The following is a 24,538-nucleotide window of genomic DNA, read 5'->3' as shown; positions in this document are numbered from 1 at the left end:
TTTGAGGATTATAATTTTCTTTTTATATATTTCCGTTTTAAATGTGGCTTTGCAAATGTGCTACATAATGATGCACTTCAGAGACATTTCCATAACGGATGTCATGTAGTAGGGTGGAGTCCCTTTCAGCTGTTAGTTTTCTACAGAAGTGACGTCAACAATAGGGTACTGGCTCAGTAGGTTATAAGTGTGTTTCAAAGTCTTGCACCTACGCAGAAGTATAGGGCCAGTACTGGACTGACCAAGTTCAGGAACCTTGTCAACCAAAGGAAATGAAAAATCCAAGCTTTAAGGATCTGATCCAAGATAAGGGGGTGATGAGGATGCAAGGTAAGACAAAATCTGAATAGCACCTCAGCAGAGAGATGATTTGTTAGTTTTGAGACAGTACCTCAGACAGATCACAGAATGCAAAGATTCTTTATTTGAGCTGCTCCTTGAACCTGCTCCCTAATTAATAACTCTGATTCTAAGAGACATGAAAGTCACTGTATTATTCCTTGGGAGGCTGGAGTAAATTGTTCACATCTTTAGGAACAATTCAATGTCTGCAAAGAGGTCCCTTGTCAGGTAATTCTGCCACACAATGGAAAGGCTTTGTTTACTTTGCTTCCTTAAGTCTCCTTTCTCCCTTACCTAATCTTTGAGTATACATGATCCTTTTTTTTCTGTTAAAGGAATAGATCCTTTCTTTTCTCTTCATCAAAGCTGATAAATAAATTGCAGCTTTTTAAAAAGCTTTCCAATTTCTTTTTTACCTTCATCAAAGCAGGTACTGCTCATTAAAATGGCATAATCTCTCTGGATTAGTGTGAATTTCAGCTTTTACAGAAGAGAAATCCCACAAATGAGAGAAGCATAGGTAACAGATTGCAAAGGGTTGGCAATACTTCCTTTAAATCTGAATGTAAATACCAGCCTCTCCTAGCCCCCAGCAACATATGCTTATGTATTGGAGCTCCCCAGATGCACAGAATGGATGTGCAAGATGAGAACCAGTTGTCAAGGATTCTTTCGTCTTTTGAATTTGTCTTGCAGTATTTAAAATAGTAATATGTATTTTTTTAACCAGAAATGATTCAGAACATTAAGATCTTTCCTGTGCCTTGTTTTCCATTTTGAATTAAATATATTATTTTTCAAAAATGAATCAATACCTTCATTAACATTTATATCAACCTTTTTTTTTTTTTTGTGGAGGAAGGAAAATGCTCTGAAGATTTGGAACAGCTCAGCCTCCAAAGTGCAGGTCAGAAAATTGGGCTAAGTGAATGCTTATCAGTAGTACTGTAATTTGTTCCAAATGCCTTATAGCATTTTATAAATAATTAGAAATACGAGTTTCATTTCTAAAAGGGAAACTGATACATAATTTATAACTGTATGAAAGCGTAAAGTATTATATAAATTCAAGAAATACAGTTTTTAAATTATTTAAAATTATATAAAGTGAAAGTGCTATGCTCATAGCTAATTTCTATATTTTCACTTATTCCTATTATAAACCATTAAATTAATTGTAATGTTTTGGTACTCCATGGAAACTATTTGCTTAAACAGTAACATCTACAAACTTAAAACCAACATCTTAAATCTCAGTGCAAGGTACAATTCTTTTCCAGGATCCCTAAAATAGGTAATTTCAATTACTGCCCTGAAGGCTTTATAGAAATACCAGGAGGCCAGTAGGTGGCTCATGCCTGTAATCCCAACACTTTGGGAGGTGGAGGGGAAAGATTGCTTGAAGCCTGGCATTCAAAACCAGCCTGGGCAGGAAAAAGAGACCCCTGTCACTATAAACAATTTAAAAAATTAGCAGGGCATGGTGGTGCACACCTGTAGTCCCAGTTACTCGGGAGACTGAGGCAGGAGGATCCCTCAAGCCTAGAAATTGGAGGCTACAGTGAGCTGTCATTGAGCCACTGCACTCCAGCCTGGGTGACAGAGCAAGACTCTCCCTCCCTCCCTCCCTCCTTCCCTTCTTTCCTTCCTTCCTTCCTTCCTTCCTTCCTTCCTTCCTTCCTTCCTTCCTTCCTTCCTTCCTTCCTTCTCTCTCTCTTTCTCTTTCTTTCTTCTTTCTTTCTCTTTCTTTCTTTCTTTCTTTCTTTCTTACTTTCTTTCTTTTCTTTCTCTCTTCTCTCTCTTCCTTCATCCCTCCTTCCCTCCCTTCCTTCCTTCCTTCCTTCCTTTTGTCCTTCCTTCCTTCCTTTTTTTTTTTTGTGAGACAGAGTCTCCCTCTGAAGCTCAGGCTGGAGAGCAGTGATGCGATCTCGACTCACTGCCACCTCTGCCTCCCAGCTTCAAATGATTCTCGTGCCTCAGCCTCCCCAGTAGCCAGGATTACAGGCTTGCGCCACCACACCTGGCTAATTTTTTGTATTTTTAGTAGAGACAGGGTTTCACCATGTTGGCCAGGCTGGTCTTAAACTCCTGGCCTCCAGTGATCCACCCACCTCAGCTTTCCAAAGTGTTAGGATTACAGGCATGAGCTACCATGCCCGGCCTGAGACTCCTACTTAAAAAAAGAAAAGAAATATCACGAAATGACTGTTGGTTTGTACTGCTCAACAATTCAATCTTAATTGCAAAACACTTCCTTTTATTTTGTAACACTACTCAACACATTTATAGATCATTTAACAAGATTTAATTTCATAGGTAATGAGTTTTCAAGGTATATGCAGATTTTGGCAATGTTTTCTGGAATAAGAAAACATGGAACTCTCCAAACACAATATAGTTATGATCCAACATGAAAGCTGTCTTTTTTATTTGGTACTCTTCTGCATATTTGCTTCAGACAGCTGTTCTCTAATCATTGGTTGGGTCCTAGTATATTGTCTGGAAAGCAAGATGATAAATATTCATGACTTATGATGTTTTAAAGTAATTACAAGTAAAAAATGATTGCGTTGATAATCAATTTTAATTCCCTTTTGTTTTGTTTTGTTTTACCCCGTCCACATTATTGGGTCATAAGTTTTTAAAAGCTTAAGTTGTTATTGTACCTATTCCAGGATCTTCTCAGAAAGGCAGGAAAAAAGAAATTATTTCTTTTTCTGAAATCAAATGCAAATGACCAGATATTGAAACATTAACATGCAAATTAGTGAAACATTCCACAGATTTTCTGCAGCTGCTCTTCACCCCCTCCCTCAACTCCCACATTCCCTTATATATTCTAGCCACACCAGAGATTTCATTATTTCCCAAATTTGCCTGTATACCCATATAATCCAGCTTGGGAGAGTGGAATTGAAAACATATGTGTTTAGGAGAGAGTCAGAATTTGGTTTAAATGTCTCTATCTCTTACTATCTGTGTGGCTTTGGAAAAGTCACTTCATCTCTGTGTGCCTTGGTATCCTCATGGGAAAATTCAGACAATTGGCACCTCAACATAGTGCTAGGGATATAGCACATGCTCAATAAATTGTTATTGAATGAAGGATGAAATATAACATATAAACCACCTAATACAGTGCCTGACACATAGTATTGGTAAACAGTAACTCATCATTTACCCTCTGTTCCTCTCTGAGGCCTGCTCTCACATTCCTTTTTAATCTAGCAGATACCTAACTATTCTTCAAGTCCCACATCAAATGGCATATCCTTGGAGATGATTTATCTAACCCTTCCAGGCAAAGCTAATGCGTCTAGGTCTGCATTCTCATAACATCTTTTCCCCCCCATCATCCAGGACCTGTTGTGCCCCTCAAAGAAAGAGAGGCCACCATAAGGCCAATCTGAGTTCCCAAAGAGATCTCTCTCTCTCCCCATTAAGAAAGTTGCACAGGTGAGGCCAAGCGTAACTATGGATAGCTAAGAGTCTCGTGACTTTTTTTTTTTTTTTTAAGAGACAGTGTAGGCCAGGCTGGAGTGCCATGGCATGATCACAGCTCGCTACAGTCTTGACCTCCTGGGCTGAAGCCATCCTCTCTCCTTGGCCTCACAAAGTGGTGGCTTGAGCCACTGAGCTCAGTCTCATAACATCTTATACCTAGTGTTCATAGCATTTTGTTGCCATTGCCATTGTTGATATGTCTATTTCCCCAACTAGACTACAATAACCTCCTTAAGGGCAGTGACCCTATCATACTGGTCTTTGTATCTGTAGTTTCTAAGTCCCAAGTATACAATAGAGCAAATAAATGTTTGAAGAAAGATGAAGAGACTGAATTGTCTGCCAGAGTTTTTACCAGTATGTAGGACTTGACTATACTTTGTAATTCACATATCTATCTTCCCCACTAGACCATGAAATCTTTATCCATTTTTCTTTTGTTTTTAGGCAAGGTATCGCTCTGTCACCCAGGCTGGAGTGCGCTGGCTCAATCACAGCTCACTGCAGCCTTGACCTCCTAAGCTTAAGCGATCCTCCCACCTTAGCCTCCTGAGTAGCTGGGACTACAGGTGTGCACCACACACCGACTAATTTTTTTTTTTTTTTTTTTTTTTAGAGACAGGGTCTCACCGTATTGACCAGGTTGGTCTCCAACTCCTAGGCTCAAGTGATCCTTACACACCTGCCTCCCAAAGTGCTGGGATTATGGGTATGAGTCACTGTGCCCTGTTAGACCATGAAATCTTTAAGGAAAGGCCCTTTTCCATGTATCTCCAGGACCGACACAATGCCTGGCTCAATAAATGTCTACGGAATTGATAATAGGCAAAAATCTGTCTTCAGGGCTCTTTCACCCATTCTCTTCTGTTATTTAAGTAACCCTCCTCCTCACACTTCACAAGATCCTTACAATATCTGCCTTTCCATGTGTGCTGTTAGTCTCTCCTTTCTTTTGCTAACTTCCAAAGGATAGGTTTAAATAAAATAGACTCATCTTTGCTAAAGTGTTCTTAGCTAACTCCTTGCTAGTTCTTTCATTCAGTGCCTTAACCCAGCTACAATGTACGTTGTATACAGTGGCTACCCAGTTGTCAGCTGGCATATCTAGCCCTGGGCAGAGATTTGATTAGTTAGATATAGTGCATCAACCTATGAAATCTCTCAATTTTGAACCTATCCTTTTAATATGAAGAATGAAATTCACCAAATGTAATTTCCCTCTTTCAGTTTGGGAATGCTCAAGTCATGACCTCCTATGGACCTGGGAGAAAACCTTGGCTCTGCCTTCCTCCCAGGTTCCCTGAAGTGACCCCCAGTTTGTTTTTGTTTGCCTAGCAACCAAGAAGGGGCCATTTGCCATGCTGATTTTAATATGAAGACATTTGGGTTCTAGTTGGGTATTCAGCTAGAACATAGTGTACTAGAATTATCTATGTCCCGTGATCTCTCTATCAAGCATTACCAATACAAAATTAATATGGAGGCCTGACTAAGATTCTTTAGCATTTTCTTATACAAAGTTGGTCTTTGGTAGGGTGGGTGAAGTAATCCAGCATATGTCATATTCTTTTTCAGTCTTTTCATTATCAAAATTAACCCCTATCCAATCATCTAACCTTTAAGGAAGAAATTACATTGCTCATATGATTGCAAATTTAAATTCATGCAGGACAGCCCTTCCTATATATTTTTTAAAATATTAGTGGTGTTAGTTATGTTGATCAACTGGTATACCAGTTTGTACAAGGAGAAATGTTTTGGGCTAATAGTTCTAAATTAGAATATAGTTAGACTAAGGATTGTTAGTAAAATTTTCTTTTTACTTTACCCTGATACTTGGTTTATCTCCCTTCAGACATCTGTTCCTAGAGACTGTTGTCTTTTCTCCATATCCCTCTCTTCCAATTAGAGAGACAGATAAGCAGTTGTCTTGAGAATATAAGGTCACTGGCATTCCATAAATGGATTCCAGTGCCTGCTACAGAAATAAGTGGTGAGTGTTCTCTGTCACTTGCAAACTATAAATTAATTAAGTTGACAACTTTTCCTTTTTTATGTTATGTTTTCAGAGGGGCTTTTGAAATACCTTTTATTGCATTTTCTGATTATTAGAGTAACATATGGTCATTGTAGAGAATTGATAGCACAGATAATCACTAAAAAGAAGAATAAAAACCTTAACACCCATAGATAACAGCTGTTAGCATTTTGATTTATTTATTTACAGCTTTTTTTATATGCATATAAAAATATTTTAAAAGAAAATTGGGATCATATTATGTATAAATGCCATATCTTGCTTTTCAAAGCATCCTTGTATCTGAAACATTTTAAGCACCATTAAGTGCTTGAAAAAACCATTTTAAATTGCTATGTAACATTGTCATGTGCATATACCATGGATTATTTCTTTAAACATTCTTTTTTCATCTTTAGATTGATTCCAATTTTTCCATCTTAAAAATAATTCTTGGCCGGGCATGGTGGCTCATGCCTGTAATCCCAGCAGTTTGGGAGGCCGAGGTGGGTGGATCACCTGAGGTCAGGAGTTCAAGACCAGCCTGGCCAATATGATGAGACATGGTGAAACCCCGTCTCTACTACAAGTACAAAAAACTAGCTGAGCCTGGTGGTAGGTGCCTGTAATCTCAGCTACTCGGGAGGCTGAGGCAGCAGAATTGCTGGGAGGCAGAGGTTGCAGTGAGCCGAGATTGCGCCATTGCACTCCAGTCTGGGTGACAGAGTGAGACTCAAGTCTCAAAGTCTCTAATAATAATAATAATAATTCTGTTCTTAATCCTTTTTCTAAATCTCTGATTAGAGACTTAGAAAGGAATTAACTAAGTATGTAATTTTTTTTCAAAAAACTTTCATAGTAAGAATTTTTAAACTGTTTTAAAGAAAGTTTGAGGCTTGGCTTACTGGCTCATACCTGTAATCTTTGCACTGGGAGGCTGAGGCAGGGAAGATTCACTTGAGCCCAGGAGTTTGAGACCAGGCTGGGCAAAAAAGTGAGTCCCCCAACTCTACAATAAATAAATAAATAAATAAATAAATAAATAAATAAATAAGCTGGACATGGTGGCCCTTTGTAGTCCCAGCCACTCAGGAGGCTGAGGTGGGAGAATCCCTTGAGCCTTAGAGGTTGAGTCTGCAGTGAGCTGTGATTGTGCCACTGCACTCCAGCCTGGGCGACAGAGTGAGACCTTGTTTAAAAAAACAAAAAACAAAAAACTAAAACTTTACACCAATTTGCCCATCTATTATACTAGCAGTGTTTGTGAGTGCCTATCCATTTCACTGGAATTTCTCTCCCTTAGAAGTTCTTAATTTGACTGACAAAAATGGTATATATCACTGGTGTTTTAAAATGCTGAATGTTAAAAAATATGTATACCATTAAGTTCTTAAACTTGTCCCATATGTATTTATCTCTGTTCTTGTTCTTTATCCATGTTCCCTTTTGACTTTTGTGAGCTTTTTTATATTTCAAATCTATCAACCCTTCTTAATGTTTGTTGCAAATATTTTCCCAGTTTGTGGCTTGTGTTTTAGGTTTTCTTGTTTAGTAATGGCTTTTGAGCTTCAACTTTTTCCATTTTTGTGTAGTCTAAATCTATTGATTTTTCCACATGTGATTTGTTCCATTGCTTATGTGCTTAAAAATTCCATTGTTTTTCAGTAGAGTTTTTGGTTAGTTTTACTTAGCCAGACTTATAATTTTGAAGGCAATGGATTTGTTCTACACAACTGTAAATATAGCTGTAATTGTACTTTGTTCATTTAAAATATTTTATAGGCAGATTTGGACGTGCTAGTTATAAAAGTAGGAGCAGCTGTAATTCCTTTTAAACAGGACCGTGTGTGGAAAGAGCAACTCTTAAGAAGTCTTTTGAAAAAAGACTTGAAATGTTGACATTTTATTGCAGTGAACAACATTCCACATTATTCATTTCACATTGTGTAAGAGCCCTATAACTCAAGGCAACACAACACTCAAATTGAATAATACCCCAGCATTTTCACTTTCAGAATTATTTGACTGGAGCTTTGTTTCAAACTAGTTAAAATAGCATTTCTCAAAGGGTGGTCTTTGGACTCCCTGCATCAGAATCACATGGATACTTGTTAAAATGGAGATTCTTGAGTCCCTCCTCCGGACATCCTAAATCAGATCTCTTGGGGTTGAGGTCCCTGAATCCACATTTTAACAAGCGTCCCAGGTAATTTTGGTGCCCTCTAATATTTGAGAATTTCTAGGTGAAAGAGAAGCACCCATGGAGGCAAAGGACAAAACACAAGCATGTGAGGACTTGAGTTCAAAGACAGATCTGGGCCAGGTGCGTTGGCTCACACCTGTAATCCCAGCACTTTGAGAGGCCAAGGCAGGAAGATTGCTTGACCCTGGGAAGTTGAGGCTTTGAGCTCTGATCTCACCACTACACTCCAGCATGGGCGACAGAGTGAGACCCTGTCTTAGAGAAGAAACCCCAAAAAACAAAACAAAACAAAAAACAGTGTATCAGTTAATAGGAAAAGAAATAGTCAGAATACAACAGGGTTTAAGTCTAAGGGTACTGGATTTTAAGTATTAAAATCTGAAAAAGGAGCTCTGCTAACCTCATGTCTGAGAACGACTCACAATTCTTCAAGTTCCTTATCCTTCAAATGAGGATAAGGAACTCATTTGTAATTGTGGTGGCTCTCACCTGTAATTGTGATGTCTTTCACCTGTAATCGCAGCACTTTGGGAGGCTGAGGTGGGTGGATCACTTGAGCCTGGGAGTTGGAGACCAGTCTTGAGCCTGGGAGTTGGAGACCAGTCTGGGCAACATAGGGAGAACCCATCTCTACCAAAAATTTAAAAAATTAGCCAGGCATGGTGGTGCGCCTGGGACCTGTGGTCCCAGCTACTCAGGAGGCTGAGGTGGGAGGATCACTTGAGCCCTGGAGGTTGAGTGATGGTCACTGCACTCCAACCTGGGCAACAGAGTGAGACCCTGATTTGAAAAAAGAAAAGGAAAAAGAAAATACATGTACCAGAAGTTTCTTTTTGTAAGGTCTAATTCTGTGCCAAGGAATCATATAGTGTTTTTCTTAATTTGGGAAAGGAATCCTCTGTAAAAAGCCATTTCTGTGGACCTCAATGCTCTATATTGCAAATTAAGACTTTCTAGAGTTCAGATTCTGTTTTTAGACTGTGATCATTAACTTTCTTTTACATATCTGATTAGACTTAATGAGTTAGCTAAGTTCATGACGTGTAAGGTCCCAACAACAATTTTTAAAAAGATACACATGCACCCAAGTATACACGATTGTAAGGCCCAGGTAAAAGAACAAATTTAACAGTGCTTCATCAGTTTTATTATTATTAATAATAGAATTGGATGAAGTGCTAGTAGTGGTCAGCATCTGGAAGATGTGGCTCCAGGAACCAGTGAGTCAGTGTTGACAAGTGTAGAGTTTAAGGTCAAGTAATACGGTCCCTGAAATGATTTGAAGTAGCGGGATGGCAAAGGGAGGGAGAAAGCAGGAAATCAATTGAAGAGCTATTAAAGTCAGAAGGAGCACAAGTTATTGACAGGATCTACATCAAAAGTGGAACAAAAGGTCTCAGTCTGAGTGATGTGATGTGATATGAACTGAGTGATGTGAATAGCCACCAAGTTGCTTTGCCTTTCCCCTCCCCCATTTAGAATCTGGATTGAGTTGGCACACGAGGTGAGGGCACACCTGTAAGAGGTGACTACATAAAACTAGTTCCTAGAATTAGGGAATTGAGAGATATGGGGGTTGAGAGGTGGTGGAGAGAGTCCAGGCATGTATTTTTCTGTTGTCACACCTTCAGGAAAGGGGAAATACGCTTTCCGAGCAATGTAATTTCCCTTCTGACCTCCATCCTCTTTAGGATTTCATTTGCCTTTATTTATTACAAAATTACTATATTCCAGTGTTATCAAATCTCAGAGGGTAACAAATAAATTATATAGCAGTAAATATAGAGATGCATAGTTATTTGAACCCTTCTGAGTCAAGCTCCATTCATTAAGTGTACTGGAAAAGATATGGGATTCAAGTCTGTCAGGAACCCCTTAAATTATTCCTGAGTTGGAATTCTTTTTCAATTTCCCACTATCTGTGTGATCTTGAATATAATGTATATGAGCCACATTTTTTGAAATCTGGAAAATGGAGATAAACATTTTTATTTAGTTATTTGAAGATTAAATAAGATATAATAGAAAAAGAACCTGGTATAATGACTGGTACATAGTAAGGACCAGTATCCTTTTAAAGTTGATTAATCAAATTTCAAAAGTCTTAATCCGATTTTCCAGTAGAGTGCCTAAACTCATTACTTTAGCCTTATTCTGTGGGATCCTCAATTCTTCCTCACTAGTTTTAGCATTTTTTGCTTGACCTCACCATCTATCTCTTCATTCTCTTTGTATTTCATGTTTTCTCCTTCCCTCCCACCTGTATTTTTAAGGAAGAGCATTGCCTTTGATCTGGAATCTAGGACCACCTCTCTCTAGATTCAAAATTATGTCCTTAGCCTCTTGAATACTAAATATATTCTCTTGGTCTTCTTCTCAGCGGAATCTCTAAATTAGCCTCCAACTTTTTTCACGTGGCCCCTTCCTCATTATTCTTACTATGCACTGTTCTTCCCATGGTTGTATCCAAGGTTTTTTTCACATCTCTGTTCCCCATTCCAGAGTAACATTTCTAGCCCTCCAGTGTTTGTCATCCTCTCTCTGGCTACATTCAAGTCATCCTACAGATATGCAAAACTACACTGACCTAAAATCCAACTAATAATGAATAAAAGACCTGCTTTTAGGCCAGGCACGATGGCTCAAGCCTGTAATCCCTGCACTTTGGGAGGCCGAGGCGGGCGGATCACGAAGTCAGGAGATCGAGACCATCCTGGCTAACACGGTGAAACCCCGTCTCTACTAAAAATAGAAAAAATTAGCTGGGCGTGGTGGCGGGCGCCTGTGGTCCCAGCTACTAGGGAGGCTGAGGCAGGAGAATGGTGTGAACCCGGGAGGCGGAGCTTGCAGTGAGCTGAGACCGCGCCACTGCACTCCAGCCTGGGCAACAGAACAAGACTCTGTCTCAAAAAAAAAAAAAAAAAAAAAAAGACCTGCTTTAAGACTCTGGAATACACTGCACTTAGAGTTAACACTCACTTCTTACCACTATTATTTAATTTTATTTAATATAATTAAACCTCTGTATCTACCGACAGGGGCCCAAGAAGTTTAGATTTTGTCTGTGGGGAAAATGCCAAAACCTTTCTCCTCTTTCTCTCTGCGTCCAAGTAGTCCTGGATAACAGAAGTCTAAAGCCTTTTATTTCAAGTTAATGAAAGGGAAGAAATTCTTTTTTGAGTTATTTGCTTGGAAGCCCCATACATCTGGGTATGCCTCTGATCATTGTACAAAAAAAATATATAAAAACACAAAATCAGTTCACACATTCATCCATTCAACAATATCTATCTATCTATCTATCTATCTATCCACCTGTCTATTTATCTATCTATCCATTTTTGAGATAGGGTCACGCTCTGTCGTTCAGGCTGGAGTGCAGTGACACCAATCATGGCTCACTGCAGCCTCGAACTCCTGAGCTCAAACCATCCTCTCACCTCAGCCACCCAAGTAGCTGGGACTACTGGCGCAGGCTACCACGCCCAGCTAATTTTTTTTTCTTTTCTTTTTTCTTTTTTTTTTTTTGTGGAGACACATTCTCACTGTGTTGCCCAGGCTGGTCTCAAATTCCCAACTTGGCCTCCCCAAATGCTGGTATTACAGGCATCAGCCACTGCATCCGGCCAAATTCAACAAATATTTATCAAGAACCTATGATACTTCCCCCACAAAAAAAGACCAAACCAAAATAAAGCAAAAACAAAAACTATGATGTGATGTGACTGGGCATGGTGTCTCATGCCTGTAATCCTAGCACTTTGGAAGGTCGAGGCGGCAGGATCGCTTGAGCCCAGGAGTTTGAGACAAGAGTGAGCAACAGAGGGAGACTGTCTGTATTAACAACAAACAAACAAACAAAAAACTAAACTGAAAGAAACTATGGTGTATAATATAAAATTCTGCATGAGCAGATTAAGATGAGCAGACTACATGGTTGAATAGGGGAGATGAACCAGGTACACAACTATAATACAAAGCAAAAAGGAATAAGTGACACATGGTGGTACAAATGAAATAGAATATATCTTTACAGAAGAGAGAGATTTCTCCAAGCTGAAACCTTATGTAATTAATTTCCTTCAGTGACTGACCAAATAATATGTTGGTTTCATGAAGCAAGCCTCAGCTACCAGATGTTAAAATATTTGAATTCTACAGCAGCAGCTAGACAACATCCAAAAAAAATTTAAACACAATATAAGGATGAAATGAAATTCAATTGTTTCAACAATGAGCATAGTGTAATTGGATGAGGGCCGCCTGTGGGCATCAAAAGGCCCTGACAACTGCAGTGATCCATTTGTAAAGCCTTCTTTCTTTTCCTCAGGTTGTAGAAATAAAACAGTCCTCAAGAGTAAAGTGGAGAATTTCCAATTTCGTCCTTTAATAAACGGGTTGTTGGCATTGAATAGAATGAAAATAATAATACGTCTTTTCCAACCAAAGCATAATGACCCTTGTGGCCTTTCTCTCCACTCTGTGCCCTGTACTTTAGATGGTAAGCAGCAATTTGAGTGGCAACATTGAAAAAGATGTTAACCCTCTGTTGCTCAGCAAGTACTAAGCAGATACAGAGCCTACATTGTGCTCACTGTGCCAGGACTAATAGCAAAGCGGTGTTCCTGAATTTTTCCCCTTCCCCCAAGCTCACTGAAACATAAACTCTGGCATTAATACATAAATACAATGCTCTGATTGAGAAGGTAGTGCATCCACAGATAACTGGAAAACTTACAATCCTAGAACTTTGTCTTACACTGATGTTGACATCACATAGGAACTTAGAATCTAATTTCTGTAAATGAATTTTGCAAAACCTTTACAAAAATCATGGAACAGTTAGGTTTCGAATTTTTTTTTTGTACAGTCGGGGAAGAAAGAGTGTTTTTTCCCCCTACACACAGCAGGGTAAAAATGCTTTGCTTTTTAAAGGATTTTAAATTATAAAACCCAACTCTGAATTTTAAATGCCACAGATGTGAGGGTATAACACCTTATTAGAGTTGCCAGATTTAGCAAATAAAATGACAGTATGCCCAGTTAAATCTGAATTTGAGATAAACAATAAATAATTTTTTTTTTAGTGTAAGTATGCCTCATGCCATATCTAGCAACCTTAACCTTAGACAACATTGTTTGATTATGCAATATTCCAGTTGACTCGTTAATTTTTAGGAGGCAGGTTTGCTTTTTATTCCCTGGGTTTTCATCTTTTCCCCTTCCTGCATGTCTCCTCAGCATATGATATTTCTTTGAATGAATGGAAAGATCTTCTGTGAAGAAGACCATTCAGTTCATAAATGAATTATTTTAAAGCCCTGCACCCATCTGAAAAAAAAAAAAAAAAAAAAAAAAGACCAAAAAGCCCCTTTTTGGTCTTCTTTTTGTGCTGTTACAATTGCTCTTCACTTGTTGATCTGGGTTTAATCATTCAGATAAGTGCTTCAACTTTAAGTGCCTCAACTTTCTGCTGTTCTGAATAAGAAGGCTCAGTATAAATGGGTGGAGGAGGGAGGGGGTCTATGGCACTGAGTCACATCAATTTGAAAAATAAATATGTAGACCTCATGTAGACTTTTCCTATAATTAAAGACTCTCACTTCCCAAAATATATAAATCAGGTGCTTTACCTGTTCTGATCATTTCAATGAACATTCAATTCACACGTCCATCAGAGGGTTCACAAATGCATGAAAGGTTCATAATTCAGGCCGGGCACCATGACTTATGCCTGTAATCCCAGCATTTTGGGAGGCTGAGATGGGAGGATCGCTTGAGGCCAGGAATTCAAGACTGGCCTGGGCAACAGAGTGAGACCTCATCTCAACAAAAAAATAGATACATCTTCTTCACATTTTTTTTTCCAGACATGGTCTTGCTCTGTTGCCCAGGCTGGAGTGCAGTGGCATGAGCATAGCTTACTGCAGCCTCAAATTCCAGGTGATCCTCCCACCTCAGCCTCCAGCATAGCTGAGACTACAGGCACATTCCAGCACACCCAGGTGTGCAACCAAAACTTGTAGGAAATATTACTGATTTTTAGTATTTGCTTTATTGTGTCATAAGAAAACCTTTTTACAAAACTCGAGACAGCTTCCTATTAAAGTTATAATTCCATTGTGGCAGATATATGTGATGATGAAATAACTTTAAAAATCATTATTATATTTTAAAAATTATTGTTTTTGAAACATTTCTTATACTTTCTTCAACCTCTTTATTAAAAATATGATTTTTACACCGTCTTCTTTTGAAGTCATTTGCAGAAGAACATGTAACAATAAGTCCCTGAGCTGTCTCTAGAAATGCATAAGAACTCTATTTAGGCCGGGTGCGGTGGCTCACGTCTATAGTTCCAGGACTTTGGGAGGCTAACGCAGGAGGATTGCTTGAGGCCAGGAGTTCAAGACCAGCCTAGGCAACATAGTAAGACTTTGTCTCTACAAAAATGAAATAAAATAAAAGGCATGATGACGCATGCCTGTGGTCCCAGCTACTTGGGAAGCAAGGTGGGAGGCTAAGGTGAGAGGATCAGTTGAGCCCAGGAGGTCGAGGTTGCAGTGAGCAGTGATTGTACCATTGCCTTTCACCTTGGGCAACAGAGCAAGACCCTGTCTCATAAAAATAACTCTATTTAGGCACTTTCATATATAACATCTGCCCTCTCAGGAATCTTTTTAATGAAAAAACATTGATGTCCTTCTGTTTATGATGATTATTTTATCTTTTGTTTAACCTTCAAAAACCTGCAAAAGTTTAAAAAGATGTCATGTCTGGTATCTCAGGATACTAGAAATTGAAAGAAACTTTCTCAATTTGGCCAAAGTTGTCCATGAAAACTTTGTAGTCTATATCACATTAATGGTTTAAAAAAGTGAATGCTTTTCGATAGAAAAGAGGATATGAAATGTTACCAAGGCACAGAAATGATAAATACTCAAAGTGATGGATACCTCACATACCCTGACTTGATCATTACACATTTTATGCATGTAAGAAGCACTGACAATTTCCCCATAAATATGTCAAATATTATGTATCAATAAAGGGAAAAAAAGTGAAAAGCTGCTCTTAAGATCAGGAATAAGATGAGGTTTGCTTTCCCCAATTCTATTCAACATTGTACTAGAAGTTCTACTCAGTGTAATAAGGCAAGAAATAAAAGGCATCCAAATTGGAAGGAAAGCAGTTAAAGCTCTCCTTAATCACACATAACATGATCTTCTACAGAGAAGAATCTACAAAAAAACTACCAGATATAATAAGTCTGTCACTCAGGCTGGAGTGCAGTGGTGCTATCTTGGCTCATTGCAACCTCTGCCTCCCAGGTTCAAGCGATTCTCTTGCCTCAGCCTTCTGAATAACTGGGACTATAGGTGTACACCATCACACCCAGCTAATTTTGTATTTTTAGTAGAGACGGAGTTTCACCATGTTGTCCAGGCTGGTCTCGAACTCCTGACTTCAAGTGATCCGCCCACCTCGGCCTCTGAAAGTGCTGGGATTCTAGGCATGAGCCACCACGCCCAGCTACTTCTGTTATCATTTTAAAAGCAAGAAAGTTCCATTAAACAGAAACCTTTATATACTTTTTTTTTTTTTTTTTTGCAGCCTTGCTGAGAATGAGCTCCCGTATGGTTGGTATGCACGGAGATGTACTGCCTGATAAACTTATTTTATACTTTTGGGCACAACCAATTAAAACTTGTGGTGGTCTCTTATTTTTTCTTTCTTTTCTTTTTTGGTAAAGACAGGGTGTTGCCACGTTGCCCAGGCTGAACTCGAACTCCTGGGCTCAAGTGATTCTCTTACATCGGCCTCCCAAAGTGCTGGGATTACAGGCATGAGCCATCGCGTCCGGTCTCAGTCTGTTTCTTGAAGTTAGAAGTACACTAGAGCATAAAGCTGGAGACCTAGTTGTACTCCAGCTGTGCCAACATTTAGTTTCACGATATGGGGCAAGCCATTTCACCTCTCTGGTCTTGAGTTTCCTCATTTAGGAAAGTAGGTGGTTAATAGAGGATCACTCCTGTTCCACTTCTAAGACTTATTATTTAAGACATATAGAGAGTTTAACATCAACTTTATTATCACTTGAGACACCACTTCAGTGCTGCAACTTGAGCATTGAAGAACAGAGCAAAATGCTTCATAAAAGGAGATAAGAGTGGATATTTTGGTCTGACTTACTCAGATAATTGCCTTAGTTATAAATTGGCATTGTAGATCTATCTAAAGTGTATGTTAATAATATCAAAAAATAATAAAATAAAATCCCCAAATTTTCTGCTTTCCCAAATAAATTCATTAAGTGTAAAGAAAGAACTCATTTTTAAGATCTTCTGATTTACACATTCGAAGCATTGAAAGGGTAGATTCCAGACTGATAACCATAAGGGTCTTTAAAGTGGCATTTTTAGGCAGGGCATGGTGGCTCATGCCTGTAATCCCAGCATGTTGGGAGACCAACGCGGGTGGCTCTCCTAAGCTCAGGAATTTGAGATCAGCCTGGGCAACATGGAGAAACCTCATTTCTGCCAAAAATACAAAAAAAAAAATAGCCTGGCATGGTTGCATACTTCTGGTCTCAGCTACTCAAGAGGCTGAAGTGGGAGGATTGCTTGAGCCGGGGAGGCAGAGGTTACAATGAGTTGAGATTGCACCATTGCACTCCAGCCTGGGTGACAGAGTGAAATTCCATCTCAATAAATAAACAAATAAAGTAGCATTTTAAAAAAGTATCTGCAGTTTTATTCTTATGCTAAAAGTCTAGGCCCTGTTTTGAAGGCACATACACCACACATTTATACTCAAACAAGCAGATAGCCAAGTTGTCAGTGTGTGTGTGTCTTACCAATAATGTTATATGTATTTCCCTATAATTGTTTCTTTAGTGTGTTGAGGTGTTATAGCATAAAATCATTAATCTTGAACTTTGAGTATCTTTATATTTTTTGAAAATAACAAAAAGTGATGTCGTATGCCCTGTTCCATATAGAATGTGAACTTTAGAATAGGTACTGTGCTACACAATTATCATTCCTTTTTTCCCCATTCTCTCTATCAGTTAGTGTGATCTATTCACCTACTCATATCCAGAAATAAAATTTGTTTTTTCTTTTCTTTTCTTTTCTTTTTTCTGAGACAGAGTCTTCCTCTCTCATGCAGACTGGGGTGCAGTGCATGACCTTGGCTCACTACAACCTCCATCTCCTGAGTTCAAGTGATTCTTGTACCTCAGCCTCCTGAGTAGCTGGGACAACAGGCACCCACCACTACGCCTGGATAATTTTTATATTTTCAGTAGAGATGGGGTTTTACCGTGTTGGCCAGGCTGGACTTGAACTCTTGACCTCAGGCGATTCGCCTGCCTCAGCCTCCCAAAGTGCTGGAATTACAGACGTGAGCCACCGTGCCCAGCCTAAAATTTGTTGATATTTAGTTTGTTACAGAAGAAGGAGGATTGAAATTAAAAAAATTTTATTTATTATGTAATGACTGGTAACTAATTTTATATTCATATACAGATAGAGAGACTAACCCTACATTCTGAGAATTCAAAATCTTTTGGACAGTTAAAATTTTAAGAAACATGAAATATCTTACTTCAATTGCTTGTTTTTAGTGAGTTTAAATATTTCACTAAATTTCATAGCTTTGAATGCATCAAGGTCTCTTCAGAGTTTTTCAGTGGGTAACAAACTTATGTGTGTATGTGTGTGTATGTGTGTGTGTGTGTTTGTGTGTTTCAAATTTGCCAATGCAGAAACTGTAAAAAAGAATATATATATATATATATATTCCCTGTTTCTCAAGCGATCGTCCCACCTCAGCCTCTTGAGTAACTGGGACCACAGGCACGCGACCATGGCAGGCTTTTTTTTTTTTTTTTGTATTTTTGGTAGAAATGGAGTTTCTCCATGTTGCCCATTTTGTATTTTTGGTAGAAACGGGGTTTCTCCACGTTGCCCAGGCTGGTCTCAAACTCCTGAGCTTAGGAGATCCACCCGCCTTGGCCTCCCAACATGCTGGAATTACAGGCATGAGCCACCGTGCCCTGCCTAAAAATACCACTTTAAAGACCCTTATGGTTATCAATCTGGAATCTACCCTCTCAATGCTTTGAATGTGTAAATCAGAAGATCTTAAAAATGAGTTCTTTCTTTACACTTAATGAATTTATTTGAGAAAGCAGAAAATTCTGGGGATTTTATTTTATTATTTTTTGATATTACTAACATACATAATGTTATACAAAGAATATACATATATTTTTTACAGTTTCTACAGTGGCAAATTTGAAGTATGGTAAATGTTGCTTCTGCATTCCAATTTGATAATGAGCATTAACCTTGCCCATTTCATTCCATTAAAAGAGGAAGAAAAGTAGTTACTGGCAAAGCAAATAGCTCATAAAGTAATCTGAGTGATGGAAAAAGAACAGTTCCCAGCATGGAATGAAAATATCTTTCACCAAGGATGAAGTAAAATTATAGAAGTACTCCATCTGTAGCTGCTTTTTACACTTAATAGTCTTAAATAAAATTCTCCTTGAGTATCTCTGACCACTGAGGTCTGAGAACCTGAAACATGATGAAATTTACAACCTGGGCAGTCACAAAGAAAGTCTTACATTTTCTTTGGGCTTTGAGGGGAATGGGCATTCTATTATGCCTATTCCATTGGTCACCTTAAGTCTTATAAATTTCTTTATAAATTTGCCATACAAACTTTTATTTATTTGCATTTTATTTAATTAAAACATTTTTGTTTGTTTGTTTGTTTGTTTCATAGTCATGGGGTCCCACTGTGTTGCCCAGGCTGGTCTTGAACTCCTAGGCTCAATCAATCCTCCCATCTCAATGTCCCCACAAGTGCTGGGATTATAGATGTGAGTCACCGCATCTGGCTGCAAACTTTTGGATATTTTTCTTAAAATAAAAACTTTTCTAACACATACTTGTTTTGTGATGTCAAGATGGTCCAGGGGATCTTAACAAATAATAAAGAAGTCTTTCATGATATAAGGATCAAGACTTAGGTTCTAAATATCAGTTTTATTGCACAATTATTGTGTGGTATTGGAAAAGTCCAGTCATCTTTCTAATCATTTATTATGAGGCTTAAGTGCAAATATGCTTAAAAGGTTCTTTTAAATCATAAAGCATTATGCAATTGTGACGTATTTTCTCCAAACAGCCACCTAAATGAAAGTGGTGGGTTTTCAATTATCTGAGGCATAAGCCATGAATCTATGTACTTTGACTACACGTAAGTAATGGAGATTAGCCTTGTGGTTGCTTATTAGATTGAAATGCTTTTGCATACATATTCATATAGAATACTTACAAATCAAAACAGTCAACTTTATTATTTATATAGTGATGACAATGATGATAATAGGTAACACTAATTAAGCACTCCGTATACATCATGCCTGGTGCTAAGCAGTTTCCATATGCTATCTAACTCAACAGTTGAAACGATCCTATATTATAAAGAGGAAACAGATAAAGCCAGGATTATAGATTGAGGCAATCCAACTCCTCTCTTAGCCATTATACTTTTATGCCTTCCAATACTCTTAAAAATCTGCTGTCTGTCAACTTTTTATTTCTGGCAGACCATTCTTCCGAATAAATGCAAGACAAATACTCCCGAGAGGCTTCTGGAAGCTACAGACTCCAGATAGTCTCATGATCCATTGAGTAATCTGGTTAAATGGAGAGTAAACATTAAGATTATGAAAACACAAGAAGGACAGAACGTAATGGAGAAAACCTGCTTGATTTCCATAACAGAAAATCATGCTATACTAGAGTTTGGGATAAGTAGAAAGTAGATACAAAAGTGGGAGCCTTAGAGAAAAGAACTTTAAACTTAAAGAAAACCCCAACTTTGAAAGTTTTTAAACCAAGAAGTATTTTGATTACAGTCAACATAGCATTGTAGGACATATAATATAAGAGCTTAGAGATGAGTAGGAGGAGCTGATGGGGAATTTTGTAGGCAATATGACCACTCTGTAATTGTAATTGACAACTTGTCAATTACCCAAGGTCTTCCATAACCCTTATGCCATCTGGTAATCACAGTATTCTGGTAAGGAAAATAGAATAGATTCTATTATCCCATTTTAGAGATATCTTAACTGTTAATGGCAGAATCTTCTTAAAATTGGCCTTGAGATTGGCCTAAATTATCATTTTAACAAATTATATTTGAAGAGAAAGTACATGAGTATATTGGTCCCAACCCACATTTATAATCCCCGCATCCATCATGACTTTATTCACATTACATTCTAGCTAGACAGAATTACTCCCCAGGCAGTTATACCACTGCTTTGTTTTTTTTTTTTTTAGAAACAGGATCTCTTTCTGTTGCCCAGGCTGGAGTGCAATGGCACAATTATAGCTCACCATAGCATCAAATTCTTTGTCTCAAGCGATCCTCCTGCCTCAGCCTACTAAATATGTAGGACTACAGGCAAGTGCCACCATACCCAGCTAGTCTTAGAGGGGGTTTTACTATGTTGTCCAGGCTTGTCTTGAACTCCTGGGCTCAAGAAATCCCCCTGCATCAGCCTCCCAAAGTGCTGGGATTACAAGTGTGAGCCATTGCGCCTGGCCTCTACTCTTTTTTTTTTTCTACCATAGAAGTCCATCCCAACAACTTATCTCTATTGGAATTGGCTTTTCAAATCACATCTATATTTCTCCCCCTAAAATCTCCTTACTTCTTGATTTCTTCAAGCATATGTTAAAATGACAAGTTCTGACTTGTCATCCCTGGAAGGGATGCCAAGAGTCCTTTATAGACTATTCCCTGAGGACAGCTGCCCAAGTATTGTTTCGGTCAAAATAATCAGGAAAATGTTGAACATCATTAAGACAAATTGGAGGAAAAACCAGTAAGCAGTCATCCTATTTTTTTTCTTTTGTAAATCCTTGAGGTGTCTGCATCCGGGCTCTTTTTTATAGTTCTGGTCTATGTACAAGACAGGAATAATACATTTGGAGAAGATCCTGAGACAAGCAACTGAAACGCTGAAGGGGACAGAAAGCAAGGCGGGATATAAGCTATATATAAAGGACAACTCTTCATATTGAAACTGGCTAAAGGTAAGCCTCATCAGAGAGCCATGTGGCTGCCAGATTTTGTTACTGGTATGTTGCCAGAGCATATGTCCTAAACAGTTTTATCTCCAGCGGCCTCAGCCTTGGGCTGTAGTTTGGCTATTCTATTTTCTCTAATTAAATTTCTTGAATTTCCGACAATTTCTTCAGTCCCACACATCCTCATTTACCGGGAGCTTCTCATTACAGGATGGTGAATGTCAGGATGCCCTTACCTACAGGTAAGGGGCAGGTTAACTGTCTTATTTATGTTCATAATGGTTTTGGTTTGATTCTCCCTCCAGGCCAATTGTCATACTCTTTAGGCTACCTGGGCCTCAACTAAGTTGTGTACATCAGAATCACCTGGGGAACTGTAGATCTATGAATCATTTATCATTTAATTTCTCTATTGTGGAAAATCAGGATGTCATGTATGTATTTTTTTAAATACAGAACACAGCTAAACAAACAACAAAAATGAATCATTAAATAGGAAATTGCTTTTGGGCTAATGTTTTATACACACACACACGCACACATATACATACACATGTACATATATGTATATTTGGAGATTAGGTCTCACTCTGTTGCCCAGGCTGCAGTGCAGTGGCACAATCATGACTCACTGCAGCTTCAACTTCCCGGGCTCAGGAGATCTTCCCACCTCAGGCTCCGGGGTAGCTGGGATGACAGGCGTGCACCACCACACCCGGGTAATTTTTTATTTTTATTTTTGTGGAGATGGGTTTTCATTATGTTGCCCAGGCTGATGTAGAACTCCTGGGCTCAAGCAATCCACCTGCTTTGGCCTCCCAAAGCACTGGGATTACAGACTTGAGCCACCATGCCCTGCCGGCTTAATGTTATATTCAAATTTCTCCAACTGAAGGGCATGTACTGTTGAGCATGCTCAGAAGCCAAGGTTCAAGCCATTCTTCAACTATAGATGCTTCAACTCATCTCTCTTCCTTTGAAATATTCTCTCCCTTATTAATTTCACCAAGTAACCCCCTGATTATTCCCCTAGAACAGACAGAGCTGCTACTAGTCTGTGCCTTATGTGATTTAGAAAAAGACTCTTGGAATGCAGCCCCACACCATGATGTACAGAGCATGAGTTGGGTATCAGCCCCATTTTATTCTCTAATTCAGGTGCCCTTGCACAGTGAATAACATGGCAGCTGTGAGACTAGTGATGCTAAACAGATTTATTTTTTGGTGCAAATTCTAATGAATTAATAATAGCTGTTCCAAAAAAACACACAGTGCTAAGAAAGACTCTGAGGCTGTTTTCAGGCTCAGTAGATAAAGTGTACTATAAGCTGTGATGATTTGCCTTGGTTGGGAGAATGGCACTAGGTGTGACAAGAATTTGCTATCTAAGTACTAGAGGCATCTCGCCCATCCTGAAGAGGCGGAAGCCTGGAGTAGGCAGAGGTTGAGGTAGAATGTGGGCCCAGACAAGTTATATAATTTATAGAACACAACTTTCAAATGCCCTTGTAATACAAGGCAACAATCCTACTTTTCCAGGTCTCTAACAAAAAGCATCTAGCTGAGCTAGAGTGTTTTCATGAGGTGTCTGCTACACAAAACAATATCTTGCTTAATAAATAACACCCGTTTCTACTTGGTGTCATTTTACTGTTTAATCAAAACTTATTTTCACCACTCTTAACCACAGTCTAAAGGAGGATGCTTCAATCTCTTCCTGATTTAACCTTAAACTTGGTCATGTGTACCATATGACTAGGATTGCCAGAGTCAGCCACTCTCCCAACAAAGGATGCTCAGTTAAGTATTGCACAGAACACACTTATACTAAAAATTGTTTGTTGTTTTTCTGAAATTCAAATTTAATGGGGTATAATGTATTTTACTGGGCAATCCTACCTATGATGGACATATATATTTTTCCCCAGCTTTATTAAGGTATAATTGACAAATAAAAGTGTAAATATTTATGATATAAATGGACATATATACAGATGCTCCTCGACTTTTGAGGGGATTACATCCTGATAAACCTGTCACAAGTTAAAAATACTGTGAGTTGAAAATTCATTTGACACACCTAACTTACTGAATATCCTAGCTTGGCCTAGCCAACCTTAAATGTGCCCAGAACACCTACATCAGCATATAGTTGGGCTGATGTAACACAAACCCTATTTTATCATAAACGGTTTAATATCTCATGTAATTTATTGAATATTGTACTGAAAATGAAAGATAAAATGGTTGTATGGGTACTCAAAGTACAGTTTCTATGGCCTGTGTATCTCTTTCGCACCATCGTACAATTGAAAAATCCTATGTCAAACAATCATAAGTCAGGGACCATCTGTATTGTTGAAATAGAATTTTAAGTTGGATATCTTTTTAGAGAAAATGATCTAAAAAGGATATGCTGTAAAAATCTACAAATGAAGTGTAAGAGGTGATGTACACATGAGCAATTTCACTGTATTCAAGAATATCAAAAATTGGGTGTGATTCCCTTGACGTTTAAGAAAGTGGTTTTGAATTTAAAAATAGCAATGCTTTATGCAGAAATAAATATATACAATTTATTACCACTAGGAAGAGATCCAGGCAGAAAAAATTTGAAAGAAACATTTAGAAAGTTTTAGATATATTCATGTGCAATCATGCAAATCAAATAAAAGTGATACAGCACCTACTGTATTTTAGGCACTCATGATCCAGAGATGAAGACATGGTCCCTCTGCTCAGGGAGTCTACTAGCAATACACATATAATTCAAAATAACAATATAGTCTTGGGAGAAAAATAGAAGTAAATAATAAAGTACAGTCGTAGTAGGAAAAAAGACATGGTTGATTATCTCTACTGGGGGAAATGGGAGCAAGGGAAAACTCTAATAGATCACTCTTGAACTAGAATTTTGTTGTTTCTTTTAATTTTTATGTATGTATGTATGTATGTATGTATGTATGTATGTATGTATGTACAGGGTCTCAGTCTGGTGCCCAGGCTGGAGTTCAGTGACAGAATCATGGCTCACTGCAGCCTCGAACTCCTGGGCTCAAGTGATCCTCCTGCCTCAGCCTCCTAAGTAGCTGGAACGACAGGCACCGCGATGCCCAGCTAATTTTTACTTTTTTTTTTTAGTAGATATGGGAGTCTCACTTTGTTGCTCAGTCTTGTCAATTCCTGGCTTTAAGTAATCCTCCGACAGGCCAGGCTTGGTGGCTCACAGCTGCAATCCCAGCACTTTGGGAAGCCTTGGCAGGTGAGTCACCTGAGGTCAGGAGTTCGAGACTAGCCTGGCCAAGATGGTGAAATCCCATCTCTACTAAAAATACAAAAATTAGTCAGTGT

General features: G+C 38.5%; 1 long non-coding RNA gene and 1 other non-coding gene across 2 annotated transcripts in view; one reads left to right on the top strand and one right to left on the bottom strand.

Annotated features, from left to right (window-relative positions):
- The window catches only part of LOC126946634 (uncharacterized), a 30,544-nt gene extending 11,564 nt beyond the window's left edge, over positions 1-18,980 (top strand). The window contains exon 3 of the long non-coding RNA XR_007722727.1: positions 18,864-18,980. This is a non-coding gene — a long non-coding RNA (uncharacterized LOC126946634). The remainder of the gene's footprint in view (positions 1-18,863) is intronic.
- Positions 3,704-3,834, bottom strand: LOC126947017 (small nucleolar RNA SNORA64/SNORA10 family). The gene has a single exon (XR_007722871.1). It is a non-coding gene; the product is annotated as a small nucleolar RNA SNORA64/SNORA10 family (small nucleolar RNA).
- Positions 18,981-24,538: the final 5,558 nt, after the last annotated feature.

Source organism: Macaca thibetana, chromosome X (genome assembly GCF_024542745.1).
Source record: "Macaca thibetana thibetana isolate TM-01 chromosome X, ASM2454274v1, whole genome shotgun sequence".
NCBI classification, from domain to species: Eukaryota; Metazoa; Chordata; class Mammalia; order Primates; family Cercopithecidae; genus Macaca; species Macaca thibetana.
The sequence above is the reverse complement of the archived record's forward strand: the minus strand, read 5'-3'. Positions and strand labels throughout refer to the sequence as shown.